General features: G+C 48.6%; 1 long non-coding RNA gene and 1 pseudogene across 1 annotated transcript in view; both read left to right on the plus strand.

Moving 5' to 3' along the window:
* LOC144095054 (uncharacterized) overlaps positions 1–14074 on the plus strand; it is a 91396-nt gene that overhangs the window by 45286 nt on the left and 32036 nt on the right. The window lies entirely within an intron of this gene.
* LOC144094427 (uncharacterized) lies at positions 2043–5747 on the plus strand (annotated as a pseudogene).

Below are 14074 nucleotides of genomic sequence, written 5' to 3' on the forward strand. Positions count from 1 at the left end.
CGGAGCCCCTCCATCGTCCCCATGAAGTCGTCGGCACGTAAGCTCGGACGCCCCAGCCTCTGATGTATAATCTTAATCATGTGTAGTTATTGAATATATCTGTTTGTTTAAACTGAGCCATACGGTGTCTCTTTGCCTCTCCGTCCCGTGTGGACCTGCGCATTATGGGGGGTCATCACACTTCTATAGTCTTCGTAGAGTTTTTGGCTATTGGTTTGGTTCTTCTCGAAATTCCCAGACATGTAGCACGGGTTCTTATTCTTGCAGACTGCCTTTCAGTTTTAGGCTCTCTCCAAAACTCCGGAAAATCTTTATTGAATAGGCCGCTTAGGTTTTTTGTTCCGTGCACAGTGCGTGAGATCCGCTTTGTTCGGATACCTGCAGGCATTCCGGAGTCTATTTTAACGAGGTGGCTGATTTATTGGCAAAATCAGCTCTCAGCGCTCCTGTAATCTACCCGTCCCTCACCTCATTTTGTTGTAAACTTCACGTTTCCAGTGGTTCCAACATATTTCAGCCAGCTTGAGTGATCCGTTGCTCAATACCGTGGATTTTCACCACTTAAAGTGCCCATGGAATGTCCGGTGGTGTACATCAAGGCGTTTTGAGGTGTCAATGACGCTTCTGCGATGCAGAATCCCTCACTTAAATTTGTACTTACGCAGGTACGGGTTCCCTGCGACAAACCTTTGTGTCTCATGTGCGCAAGTTAAAACATTAAACAATATTCTCCTCTCTTGCCGGGGGTTGTTCAAGGAAATCAGTATTTGGAGGTCCCTCTTTCAAGGTTAGGACTCCCTCTGTCTCTCCCAGTTCTTCTCTCGTTTGGTGCGAGCGCCAAAGAATTCCCGTTAAGCAGTGTTTACGGCTACCTTCATGATTACATAAGTGCGACTGATCGGTTACCTTGTTAGCTGTTGTTACGTTTGGAGACGCCAACATGCCAAGAATATTCAAGCCACTGGGAATCATCAATCTACCGAGGCTTCAAAGGGCCGTCGATGTGGTTGCAGCGCTACGAGTGCAGGTGGTGGCGTCTACAAGGGTCCTTCCCCCCCCCCCTGCTGTTTACGGGGTGAAACGGCCCGCCGCTGTCTGAGAACGGCTTTGGTGAACCTGTCTTTGGTTCTCAACGCCGGACCTACCCGGGACATGTTTCTCCTGGAGGGGACGACGGGGGAGCCGGCGAGCGGCGGGACTGCAAATGAGCCGTGGCAAATGCGGCCGGGTTTGACTAAGCCAACGTCTCCGGAATCCTCGTGCTTCGAAAACAACTTCGTCTTAGACTGTGCTTTCCCTTATACGTGGAACCTTCTGCAAACTGCAGTGGTAGCCTTTCGGTCCCACGCTCCACGTGAAAGCTTCTGCGAACTGCGGTGGGATCCTTTCGCTCCCACGCTACCGCTGTGTAGTGCAGGTGACTGACCTTCGACGCGGCCATGGGACCCCCTTCGGGCTATTCATCACTGAAGCCTGGACAGCGCGGACCCTAATCTGCCAGAAGTGGCAAGAGTGTGTGGCTGGGGGTGGACCCGGAAGACTGGACACGTGATCTACATCACAGTGATTCGACGCATTTTTAATGAACTAGATTCCCCAACTAGGGACCTGGGGACAGCGCACCCTATTTAAGCACCGATCTGGCGTGTGATCAGCCAGCTCCCGATTCACTCTTTCAATCTTTGTATAAATGTAAATAAACCCTTCAGTCTCTTCTTCACCTCGAAGACCCTCTCATCTCTTCGTCATCCCCACTGCAGCAGTCTCCCGATCCGGAACCCAGCGACACCGACCTTGGCGAGAGACGGCACAGGCGAACCAGGGGCCCGCATCTAACAACTGGTTGGCAGCGGTTGGATCGACCATGCGGCGTGGTGTTGCTTCCGTGGGTGAGTGCTTGAACTTTGCTTGAGATTCGCCAGGCTTCAATTGTTTGGGTTAAAACTGAACTGCTGGGAATCGTGTGAAGTTGATCAGTGAGACGAGTGTGTGTAGCTCACGTCAACAGTTGTTCAGCAAAGTCAAGGCTGAAAACAGCAAACATGGATCTAATGAAGTTGCTAAGGGCAGATTTGGTGGCACTGTGCGAAGAGTTGGGTGTAGAGGAGAAGATGAAAAAGTCAGACATTTGCACATTGCTCTTAGAATCCGCCGAGGAAGAAACAGTTAGCAATACGTGGGAACTCATCAAAGCGGAGCGAAAGAAAAAGGAAAATGAGCAAAAAAAAATTGAGGAGCAACGGCTAGCGGCCGAGCAAGAGGAACGGGAGCTCAGAAGGTTGCAGCTTACGAATGAACAAAAGAAACTGGAATATGAGAGCTCGAGAAGCACGACGCTAGAGAGAGCGAGTCAGGCCGAATCGTTTCAGATGGACAGATTGATGCAGCCGTATAAGATTGCCGAGGATCTTGGTTATTACCTCGTGAATTTCGAGAGGACGTGTGAGAAACGGGGTTACGCTGAGACATGGCCACAAAGGCTACTAATGGTGTTGCCCTGTGAGGCGGCCACTATAGTCGCGAGGCTTAATGCGAAAGATGCCGATGATTACGAGAAGGTGAAAGCGAGCTTGCTAAGAAAGTACCGGCTTTCGGCGGAAGAATTCCGACAGCGGTTCAGAGGTGCCAGCAAGAAAAGTAGCGAGAGCTATGCAGAATTCGCATTCAGTTTGAAGGCCAACCTTACAGAGTGGTTGAAGGGCGCGGAGGCATATGACACCAAAGATAAGGTTGTCGAATGTGTAGGCCTCGAGCAGTTCTATAACAGTATCCCTGAGGCCGTTAAGTTATGGGTGCAAGACAGAGAAAATGTGGGCACAGTGGAGAAAGCTGCAGAACTAGCGGACGAATATGCAACACGTAGAAAGCTGAGTTCTGAGTCAACCGAGTCTGAAAAGAAAGCGTTCGGTTTAAGGAAGCGTTTCATTCCCAAAAATCGATCGCAATTTAGGAATCGCGAGACAGTTGAGGGCACTAGACAGGCCCCAGAAAAAACTGAGGATCGTGCCAAGCAGGCCGAAGCTCAGAAAGCATTGACGAAGGAGTTCGAGGCCAGGAAGCCGTTCCGTTGTTTCAACTGTCAGGAAACTGGACATATTGCAGCAAGGTGTACAAAGACGCGATTAGCTTTCTCATATGCCAACGACAGTGATGAGAATTTGGAACTTCTGCGTCCATATATTCACGAACTCCAAGTAAATGGAAAATTGTGCAGGGTCCTTCGGGACAGCGGGGCAACAATGGACATTGTTCACCCCTCATATGTCAAGGAGGAAGACTTTACTGGGGAAGTAGCATGGATAAGACAGGTACTAGAAAATCAGAGTGTGTGCCTGCCTATGGCAAGGGTGGTGATTTCCGGCCCGTTCGGCGAGCTAGTGACAGAAGCCACCGTCTCGTCGGCTGTTTCATTGCAGTACCCTATCTATTCTCCAATAAGTCAAATCAGCTGCTTTGAGATCGAGGTCAGAAGCTGGCTGAGGGGACAGTGAAAGCCCTGACTAGGTCCAAATCATGCGAGCTTGCTTCCAAGCTTAGGTACAGCCAGGAATCAGAGGCAACTGGTGAGAGGGAGGGAATTCCCGAGATTGCGGAACCAAGCAAAGAAAATGCAGCTCGAGCACATGAACAGCAGCAGGAACCTGTTACCGAAGGTAGCCCAATCGATGCCAGCCTACAAGAAGCGTGCAGTCCAGACTCCATGTTATTACCCACCTCCCTGTGCATGGATCGCTTGTTGCGCGTTGACAGAGACTCCTTAATCACAGAACAGGAAAGAGACCCTAGCTTGTCGAAGTTACACTTCATAGCCAAGGAGGGTATTGCTAGGCGTAACGTGACATTGCACCACAAAGGCGGATTGCTGTATCGCCATTACAGGGACAAAAAGGGGAAGACGCTTGATCAGCTGGTCGTGCCTGAAAAGTACCGCTCTGACCGTTTAGGCATCTGTCACGGAAACAGTTGGTCAGGGCACTTAGGTGTGAAACGAAGGAAAGGCTGCTTGGGGAATACTACTGGCCGGGATGTTTCCGAGATGCTGAACGCCGCGTGCAGTCATGCGACGCGTGTCAGCGCACCGGAAAACCAGGAGAAAGATGGAAGGCCCCGCTAAAGCTGGAGCCGCTTATCTCGGAGCCTTTTCGACGTCTGGTCATTGACACCGTCGGGCCACTGCCCAGAACTAAGTCAGGCTATAAGTACGTGCTCACTATGATATGCCCTGCTACCAAGTTCCCGGAGGCGGTGCCGCTAAAGGATCTTAGCTCGGCAGAGATAGTGGGCGGTCTCCTGTCCGTTTTCGCTCGAATTGGTTTTCCGGCAGAAATTCAGGCTGATCAGGGGACAGTTTTCACGAGCGCATTCACAACCACGTTCTTACAGAGGTGTGGGGTTAGGTTGATTCATAGCTCCGTTTACCACCCTCAATCGAACAGCGTCGAGAAGTGGCGCTCAGTGCTCAAAAGAGTGCTACGTGCTTCCTGCTATGAGCACAAAGACGATTGGGAAAGTTGCCTCCCGGCAACGCTGTTCGCCCTGAGAACAGTACCGCACGAAGCGACGGGCTTCACTCCTGCATAACTAGTGTACGGAAGGGCTCTTCGTTCCCCGCTTAGGATGCTCAGAGAAATGTGGGAGGGGACAGGAGAGTCAGTCAGTAGTGGAGTATGTGTTGCAGTTACTAAACCGCCTGAGTGCCACACGAGAACTAGTGGATCGGAATCTCAAAACGGCTCAGGACACGGCGAAGAAGTACTACGACAAGAATGCTAGACTGAGAACCTTCAAGGTGGGGAATCGTGTGCTTATTCTCAGGTCCGCACGCAAAAATAAGATGGAAGTTCACTGGGACGGGCCAGTGGAAGTTTTGGATCAGATTTCAGAAACCAACTACACTTTGAAAACGCCAGGGAGAGGACTGCAGATAAAGATCTATCACTGCAATTTAATGAAGCTCTATGTAGAAAGAAGCGGGGTTGTAAACATGGCAGTAAATATCCCCGAAGAGCTACTAACCGAAAACCCTGAGTGGAAAGGCAGCATGAAAGAAAATGCTACCAACAGCATAGAGGAAATCGTGTCCCGATCCGCGAGCACCTTGGATCTAGAACCAAAGCAACTGCAAGAATTGAGGCAACTGCTGTGCGAATTCTGGGAGAGTTTTAGCGACCGGCCGGGGAAGACAAATCTCATCACGCATGAGATAGAGCTAACTTCGACCGATCCAGTAAGATCGAAAGCCTACAGAGTTTCTCCAAGGCAGAAAGAGATAATTGAGGCGGAGATAAAGCACATGCTGGAACTTGGCGTGATAGAGTCAGCTGAGAGCGACTACACCTCCCCGCTGATACTCGTGGAGGCACCAGGCAAAGATCCGCGACCTTGCGTGGACTACAGGAAGCTGAATACCATAACAAAGGACCAGCTGTACCCAATACCGAACATCGAAGAAAGGATCGAGACAGTTAGCACGGCACAGTACATCTCCACCCTTGACCTAGTGAGAGGGTACTGGCAAGTCCCCCTCTCGGAAAGCGCGAGTCGGTATGCAGCATTTATTTCTCCCATGGGGGTATTCCGACCTTTGGTGCTCAGTTTTGGGCTAAAGAATGCACCTTTTAGCTTTTAAAAGCTAATGGACATCACCCTCAAGGACATGCAGGATTTCGCGCTGCCTTACCTTGACGATGTGGCCACTTTTTCTAACTCTTGGGAAGACCATGTTTCCCATCTCAGGAGGGTACTGATGAGTTTGAGGGACGCTGGGCTAACCATTAAGGCCGAAAAATGTAGTTTTGGCTCCTCACATGTCACCTATCTTGGTCATGTTGTCGGTAGAGGGACGAGGAGGCCGTCAGACCTCAAGATAGCCCCTATCGCTGAATTCCCGCAGCCCCGAACTAAGACGGATGTACGTTCATTTCTCGGTCTTGTGGAATACTACCAAAGGTACATACCCAACTATTCACAGCTAGCAAGTCCTTTGACCGATGCGCTTCGAAAAGAAAAGCCGAATAGCGTTATCTGGGACGCAGCAAAAGAAATTTCGTTTCAGAGCTGGAAGAGCGTGCTGGTTTCGCGGCCCGTGTTACGCGCGCCGGACTACAGCAAGGAATTCGTGGTCCAGTGTGACGCCAGCGACCGGGGTATGGGGGTCGTATTAAGCCAAGTCAGAGACGACAATGAGGAGCACCCTATCCTTTATGCCAGCAGGAAGTTAACCGTAAGGGAAGAAGCCTACAGCGCTTCGGAAAAGGAATGCGCTTGTCTGGTTTGGGCCGCACAGAAGCTAGCCTGTTATGTTTACGGGGCGAAATTTACTTTCGAGACAGATCATTGTCCGCTTACATGGCTGCGTCAAATGTCGCCCAAGAATGGCCGCTTGCTACGATGGAGTCTAGCCCTCCAGCAATATAACTTTTCTGTGCGATACAAAAGGGGCAAATGTCATGGAAATGCCGACGGATTGAGCAGGTTATTCCCATAATTGAGGTATCCGTTCGGTGGCAATTCGGTGCCTTTTCGTATTTTTTTAGGTACTAGTTAGCTTTGTTTTGGCGTGGTGTCCTATTATCCTTTTTTGCTTCCAAATTTGCCACCTCTCTTCAAGCCGTGTTCGGCGAATCGGTCTTTGGCAGCGAATTTGGCAGACATGGAAGCTGTCCTTAGTAGCCGAGATTACTGCTGTCAGCTACAAAATCTTGTGCTTACGTTTACATTGACAATGCAGTAGTATTGCATAACAGCCTGGCGGCTCTCGGGTGAATTTCGTGCACTGCCTGGGGAGTGGTGCCATGTTGAGTGGCTGGCTTCGACTAATGCCTCCGTTGTCCGAGGTTTAGGACTCTACTCTGTGCTTGAAGACAAGATGAAGAAGGGCCTCCCACGCTACAACTCAAGTCATCTCTCCTCGACCAGTGATTGTGACCACTGGCCGATCGAGATTGTCCTGGCCGCGGAGGAGCTGTTACGTTTGGAGACGCCAACATGCCAAGAATATTCAAGCCACTGGGAATCATCAATCTACCGAGGCTTCAAAGGGCCGTCGATGTGGTTGCAGCGCTACGAGTGCGGGTGGTGGCGTCTACAAGGGTCCTCCCCCCCCCCCCCTGCTGTTTACGGGGTGAAACGGCCCTCCGCTGTCTGAGAACGGCTTTGGTGAACCTGTTTTTTGTTCTCAACGCCGGACCCACCCGGGACATGTTTCTCCCGGAGGGGACGACGGGGGAGCCGGCGAGCGGCGGGACTGCAAATGAGCCGTGGCAAATGCGGCCGGGTTTGACTAAGCCAACGTCTCCGGAATCCTCGTGCTTCGAAAACAACTTCGTCTTAGACTGTGCTTTCCCTTATACGTGGAACCTTCTGCAAACTGCAGTGGTAGCCTTTCGGTCCCACGCTCCACGTGAAAGCTTCTGCGAACTGCGGTGGGATCCTTTCGCTCCCACGCTACCGCTGTGAAGTGCAGGTGACTGACCTTCGACGCGGCCATGGGACCCCTTCGGGCTATTCATCACTGAAGCCTGGACAGCGCGGACCCTAATCTGCAGAAGTGGCAAGAGTGTGTGGCTGGGGGCGGACCCCGAAGACTGGACACGTGATCTACATCACAGTGATTCGACGCATTTTTAATGAACTAGATTCCCCAACTAGGGACCTGGGGAGAGCGGACCCTATTTAAGCACCGATCTGGCGTGTGATCAGCCAGCTCCCGATTCACTCTTTCAATCTTTGTATAAATGTAAATAAACCCTTCAGTCTCTTCACCTCGAAGACCCTCTCATCTCTTCGTCACCCCCACTACAGCAGTCTCTCGATCCGGAACCCAGCGACACCGACCTTGGCGAGAGACGGCACAGGCGAACCAGGGGCCCGCATCTAACACTGTATACAACATTCTGTAACATGTACAAAATGCTTGATTCTATTCCTGGTAATTCATATTTCTTAAATTTAACTGAAATTTCCTATCTTTATCTTGATTCAGTCTTCTACGCCGCCGCCTCATGTCTTTTTTCCCCCGTGCAAATACTTCATTGGCAAATCTCCACTGTACCTTGGCCAATCCCCCCGCGTGTGTGTGTAGGAAGGAAGGAAGGAAGGCCTCAGACGTTGCTGGCACATACCCACTACGGGGGAGTGGCCAAGACACAGGCGGTTAATTGCTGAATACAGGAAAGTTTTGACGGGAAAAGGAGTTGTAATAGTATGTAGTCTGATAGATTGGAAGAGGGAAGGAAAGGGGTCCAGTTAACTTAGAGATCGAAGACGGGACAATTGCTTAATGTGCATAATAGTACACAATGCCTGTAATGTTGCAATGTCGTACTGACTGAGGGCGGGAAAAAGAAATTAGAATGGAAGTCGCTGCGTTTCTTGAAGAAAATTTTGCACAGCAGAGCGCACACTCCTGTCGCTTCGTCCAAGCAAAGTAGCGCCAATGGAAATGTGCCATATTTACTGAGGTGAAGAAGAAGAAGAGTGTGGACTACAAACACTATCTGTACTTGTGCTCTGTGTGTTTTCTTTGTCTGTTTGCAATGTAAGCCATTACTAGGTGGAAAGGCATGCACGTAATGGGCATACCCTGTGCACATGAATGCGGAAAGCTGGCCATGGTTGTCCAAGCATTGCCAACAAAGCAACGGGACCTTCAAGAAACAGGATATGGTTGTGATCGCTCACATGCAATGATTTTCATACAATTTGAAAATGTGGCAATTTACAGCAGTCTCATAGTTATATTGTTGCAAAACAAGCCAGCTCATTTAGGCGGAAACATTTTTAGAGGCTGCCAAAAGGAACATGTCAAAAAGTCACACATAGCATCCTGTTTCATTGATAATGTTTATATGTGTGGTAAACGATATGAACAAGCAGCTCTTTGTTGGTTAACTGTTCTGCAATCCAGCCACTGTCATGCAGTGCATACACAATCACAGTCCAGTGACTGCAGCGCGGTCTGCAACCAGTAACTTGCAACTATACTATGCAGCAAGCTTCTTTGCAAGGTATTTGTTACATTTATCGAACGATGAGATGGAATTGGTGTGGCTATTTCTACACAGTGCATTTCCTAAAGACTCCTTTCTGCCATATTGTACTTTTTACCCAAAAAGCTTCCTACAGAGTCATTTAAATTCTTACGTATAAAGATGTTTGTAGCAGGTCTGTGAGCCCGAAGAAAAAAAACCCTTTTACTTTTCCTTAATTCTTCAGTATTCCTGATTATCACGACATGGGCATTTATATGTTGGTACAACTTTTTTCAGGCATCACAACTGAGGCACCGATGTGTTTGGTACTAATTCATCTTCAGACCTTTCATGTCTGTTGGGTAAAAAAAGGAAATAATAGTTGGCTGCATTAGTTTTCACTGAGATAACTAGCATCACACAGCATGCTCTTGGAATTCCTCTAGCTGTCTGTAATTGACTTCATTGTATAGCTTCATACTTGTTTCATTTAAACTCTGCACACTGCTCTTTTCACCGCCCATGGCGACATGGCACGCGGAGCCCCGTGGGAATGGGCGAGGAGGATTCAGAGGTCGGCTGCTACTTCCCTGGAATCCAAACACAGCTATAGGCGCCTGGAAGTCACGGTTAATATCGGCAAGGCAGCTTTGCCCGCTTCCTTTCGTCGTCTTGTCCGTCGTGCGTCGCGTGTCGCGGCGAACCCGACAAAGGGGAGGCCATCAACCCCCCTTTCCCCTCCCCCACCCCTCCTGAAGCAGAGGAAAGATCCCGCAAATAGTTTCCTAGAGACGTCCTTTTTTTTTCCGTGGGGTGAACGAGGGGTCAAACGACAGGCCCAAGCAGTGTGAGGCAACGTTCTCTGTTCATTCTAAAGACGCAAGCTTACACTGCAAAATGAAACCTTGTCTTTCTCTTCCAAATGCAATTTCATTTCATTTTTACAAAATGCAAGTTACATCCTAGAGAAATGCAAGGGCTAAAAGCTGCTAAAAAGCAACTTGACTGGGCCCAAGCGCCTCTGAAATGGCACTACACGACAAACGCACTTCAAGCAAAAAAAAAATGTTTACATATACGTATAAAAAAGCATTAAAAAATGTTTACGTGCTCTTAACGCAGCGCTATGCACGTTCTTTTATTGATGACGCCATAAGCAGAGCTTCAAATCTGAACCGTAGTCAAAATACTCCAGGGGCACCGAAGAGATAACCGAAATGAGTACACTACAAACCTTATTCTCACATTTAACAGTAACGCACCGAACATAAACAGAATTCTTAATAAGCACTTTAATATTCTCCAGCAAATCAACGACTATCGAAAATATTTACATGCGCACCCCGCGTGATTTACAGGCGTGCCAAAAACATTCAGAACCATCTAGTCCACTCCAAGGAACACAAAACCCCAAAATATGGATGCCAGCCCTGTGGTAAAGGTCGCTGCAAAGTTTGCAAGCACATGAAGACTACGTGTTCCGCAACTAGTACGAGGTCAGTTTTCCAGCATTCAATCAACGGCAAGTTTGACTGCGACTCATCAAACATTATTTACCTTCTTGAATGCACTGTGTGTAACCAGCAATACATAGAACAGACAAGCACTGCATTCCACATTCGATTTAACAATCACCGTGCACACACCAAGTCTCTCCCCAATCTTCCCCTATCCAAGCATGTAAACTCAGAAGGACACTCAATTGACCAACTAAAAGTAACAATTATTCAAGGGGGTTTCAAAAACAGGCGAGAACGTGAACAACGTGAATTCTATTTTATCAACAAGTTTAATACTATTCAAGAATGTCTTAACGAAAAGCCTGGTATCCTTTGTTTTATTCACGACCTCCAAACAAAATACTGCACCTCTCGTTATTTGGCTAACTCTGATATACCCTTTATAACTCCTAGTGTATGGACCTCCTTCACCCCGCGACGTCACGAAGATGCGGTGGCGCTGATGTTAGCAGCGACTTTCGCATGGTAGGCAAAACAGGTTCCGCTTGCCCGTGCCTACCGCAGCTGCCGCAGCTACCGGCGGCTGCTTCAAGCCTGTGCACTGCAGAAGCAGCATGTATTGACCAGCTGCGTCACTTCTGGATCCGCGTAGTAGCATAAAAAATATTAAATTAGCCTCGATAGGTTTCTCGCGCATAAATTCCGCATTCGGAAACTGGCTAACAGGCATTGGGCCACGGTAGTAATGCGCGAAATATGGGAGTCGATAGGCACTGCCACTCAATGCGCTTAATAGCATGCAAGTTACTGCGTTCATTCACCTGAACTTCAGGATAGTAGGCTGATAATTGCTCAAGGAAAAAAAAAGACATATGCAGCTGCACACGTACTTATCACCTTGAACCGGAGTGCACGGGGCGCCGACAGGTTCACTCGCCCCCAAGGAATGCGTTTTTTTTTTGTTAATAGCACACCATGTTTTAATGGCGCGTTTTATGACATTTAATATTTACTTGAAACTGTTTCTTGATATGACGACGTAATTATTTCATTCGAGTAGAAAGAAGTCTGGTAAGTTGTATCAGTCTTGCGCGGTCGCGTTGGTGTGCTTAGAATAGCGTACCTTACGTGTGCTAAACGCCATATGCTTTTTCATTGCATCATGCATGTGTCATGTTTCATGAGGTAGTACATGATCGCGAAGCTTGTTTGGAAAGAAGCAGCCGCAAGCGTGCTACTAACAGACACGTGGCGAGATTGAGAGGGGACGCGGCAATGAAAAGTGCTTTCGTTATTCATGCATGCGATATGTAACTAAACTTGGTGCAAATATGAAATTCCTACGCTAGTTTCAGTAATTCCTTTTATTTATAGCTATACCTGGTGCAGTTCTGGGTAATTATAATTAACACCGTCGTCAAGTCCCCCCAAGGTCTCAAATAATTGAGTAGATAGTGCGCAGTTTTTTTATGCCAGCATGTACATAAAGCCCTGTTCTGTACGATGACGCGATTAGTTCTTTTTCTATATGATCAGTACTTATGCATGCGTAGTTACATGAAAACGTTTCTTCCAAGAAATAACTAACACAGTACTGCACGTGTAGGGAAAAAAGTCGAGATTTATTACGCTCCTCAACGTCTCAGGAATAGTTTGCGAGAAATGGGATCATTTGATTTTCATGCGAATTACGAAGGTGAGTGATCCAGTCGCAGAAAATGTGAGAGGTCACAAAACATACCTTAAAGTTTATGGCATCTTCGCTTTCGCTTTTGTCAAAGAAATGCGGCACTGAAATCAAATAAATTACCTCACAATTTTGGACGACCACACTTCTAAAAAGCGTAATTTATAAATTTGTACTCAATATTTTGCTATAATTTTTCGTCACGAAACTAGACTTCAGGGCTAGGAAAGAAATAATTCTAGAAATAAAAAAAAATTCACCAAATCGACCAGCTTAACAAGAGGACAAGTCGGCTTGGCTGGTGCGTGGTCATGCGGCTAAAAACAGCGCTAAGCGAGACAGGAGATCAGAGACACGACGCTGTCACCACTTTTCGCACAGCGCGACACGCATGCCAACAGATGATGAGCGCACGTCTGCTCCGACGAAACAACGCCAGCACTTTCCCTCACTATTGTCCCGAAGTAAAATCATTCCGGCTAGTGCAGAGTGTCAAAACATGTTTTATTCAATGCCTAGCGCATAAATAAACGGCAGGAACGCTTTCTACATGTTTACTACTAACCATATATACAATGCAGTGGCAAACTATTTCTCTTTATAGGCCGCACGTGGCCAACGCGAGCTCGTGTACTTCAACGAATTACCAAGTCGGAAGCATCGACCATTGCTATGATTCGCAGAAACTGGAAACGCGCCTACAAGCCTTGAAAACCCGCGCTCAACACCTATCCGCGACGCCACTCCCCGACCTTTTGCCTACCACGAGCTCGCTAGCAACTGCAGCGCCACCTCGTTTGTTTACAAACATGCAGGAGGTCCATATCCCAGGCAATCATACCCCTCCTTACACTATCCTGCCTCGTGCAGTATTGATAAGCTTTGACGTTCTTTCCTTACTTTTTTCCGACAATTTGAAATCTTTGTACACAGCTAGCCCAGTCCTCCACCCCTACAAACAATATTCCCTACGAAGTAGGTTCAACGACCCGCCCAGGAAGAGGGGTGCACCGCTCAGAGAAACCCAGACCCCTGAGTAAGTTCTTCCACATGTGGTCGTTAACGTAGCCCACTCCTTCCTTAACGTTCTAGCCCTCGGCTCACCGGAAATTAGTGAGACCCGCCAAAAGGCGCCTGGTTTGGCCTGTTCGTCGCTGCCAGTGTCATTTGCGCAGCGGCGCCTTTTTGGCCACGCATCTGCAGCGGCGCCCATCTTTATGTTTGTGCATTTTGTTTGTGTCGTGTTTACACGTTTTGCTTTCGTACGCCTGTGGTTGCCGCGCTGCCCATGTCCACCGCACCGTCTTCCTGTCCCTTTCTCTCGTTCCGCCATCTCCTTTTTTTACCCCATCCTTCCTTACTATATTAGTTCCCCCCACCTTTTTTTCTTTTCTTCCTATTTTTTGCTTCCTCCACCAGTCTTGTTCCTGTTTGCTCCCCGCACCCCTATCTTTATTTTCTTACTTTTTTGTCAATTTTTTGAACTGTTGTTGCTATTTGCTTATAATATATACCGTACGCTAGGGGGTCGAGCTAAGTGATCGTCGAGTCGAGCTGGGCCAGCCCGGCTGCAGGGGGTGGGTTGACTCGTCCCGACGTTGGCCCGACCCGGTTGGAAGGACCATGTATACGCTGCCGCATCGGCTTAGCGCCTCCTCTCCTGCCTCCTCTCTGGTCTGGCGGCGCTGCGCAAGCCTGGGCGCTCCTCGTCTTCTAGCATCCGCGCGTGGTTTGCTTGCTCGACGCTAGGGGTAGCGGCGATCTCTGCCCGACAGAAAATGGGTTCATATAAACGCTGTCGCGTCGGGTGGTCAGCCCGACATCTGGCGCGGCCCTACTCGACCCGCCGCTGTCGGGCTCATGTAAACAGGGCTACAGTCCTTTTGCCCTCCTCTGCAGCTCACAAACTTAAAACGTCCATTTGACGCGAGACCACTACAGTCCTGAAGAAGACC

The sequence above is a fragment of the Amblyomma americanum genome, chromosome 6, assembly GCF_052857255.1.
Source record: "Amblyomma americanum isolate KBUSLIRL-KWMA chromosome 6, ASM5285725v1, whole genome shotgun sequence".
NCBI classification, from domain to species: Eukaryota; Metazoa; Arthropoda; class Arachnida; order Ixodida; family Ixodidae; genus Amblyomma; species Amblyomma americanum.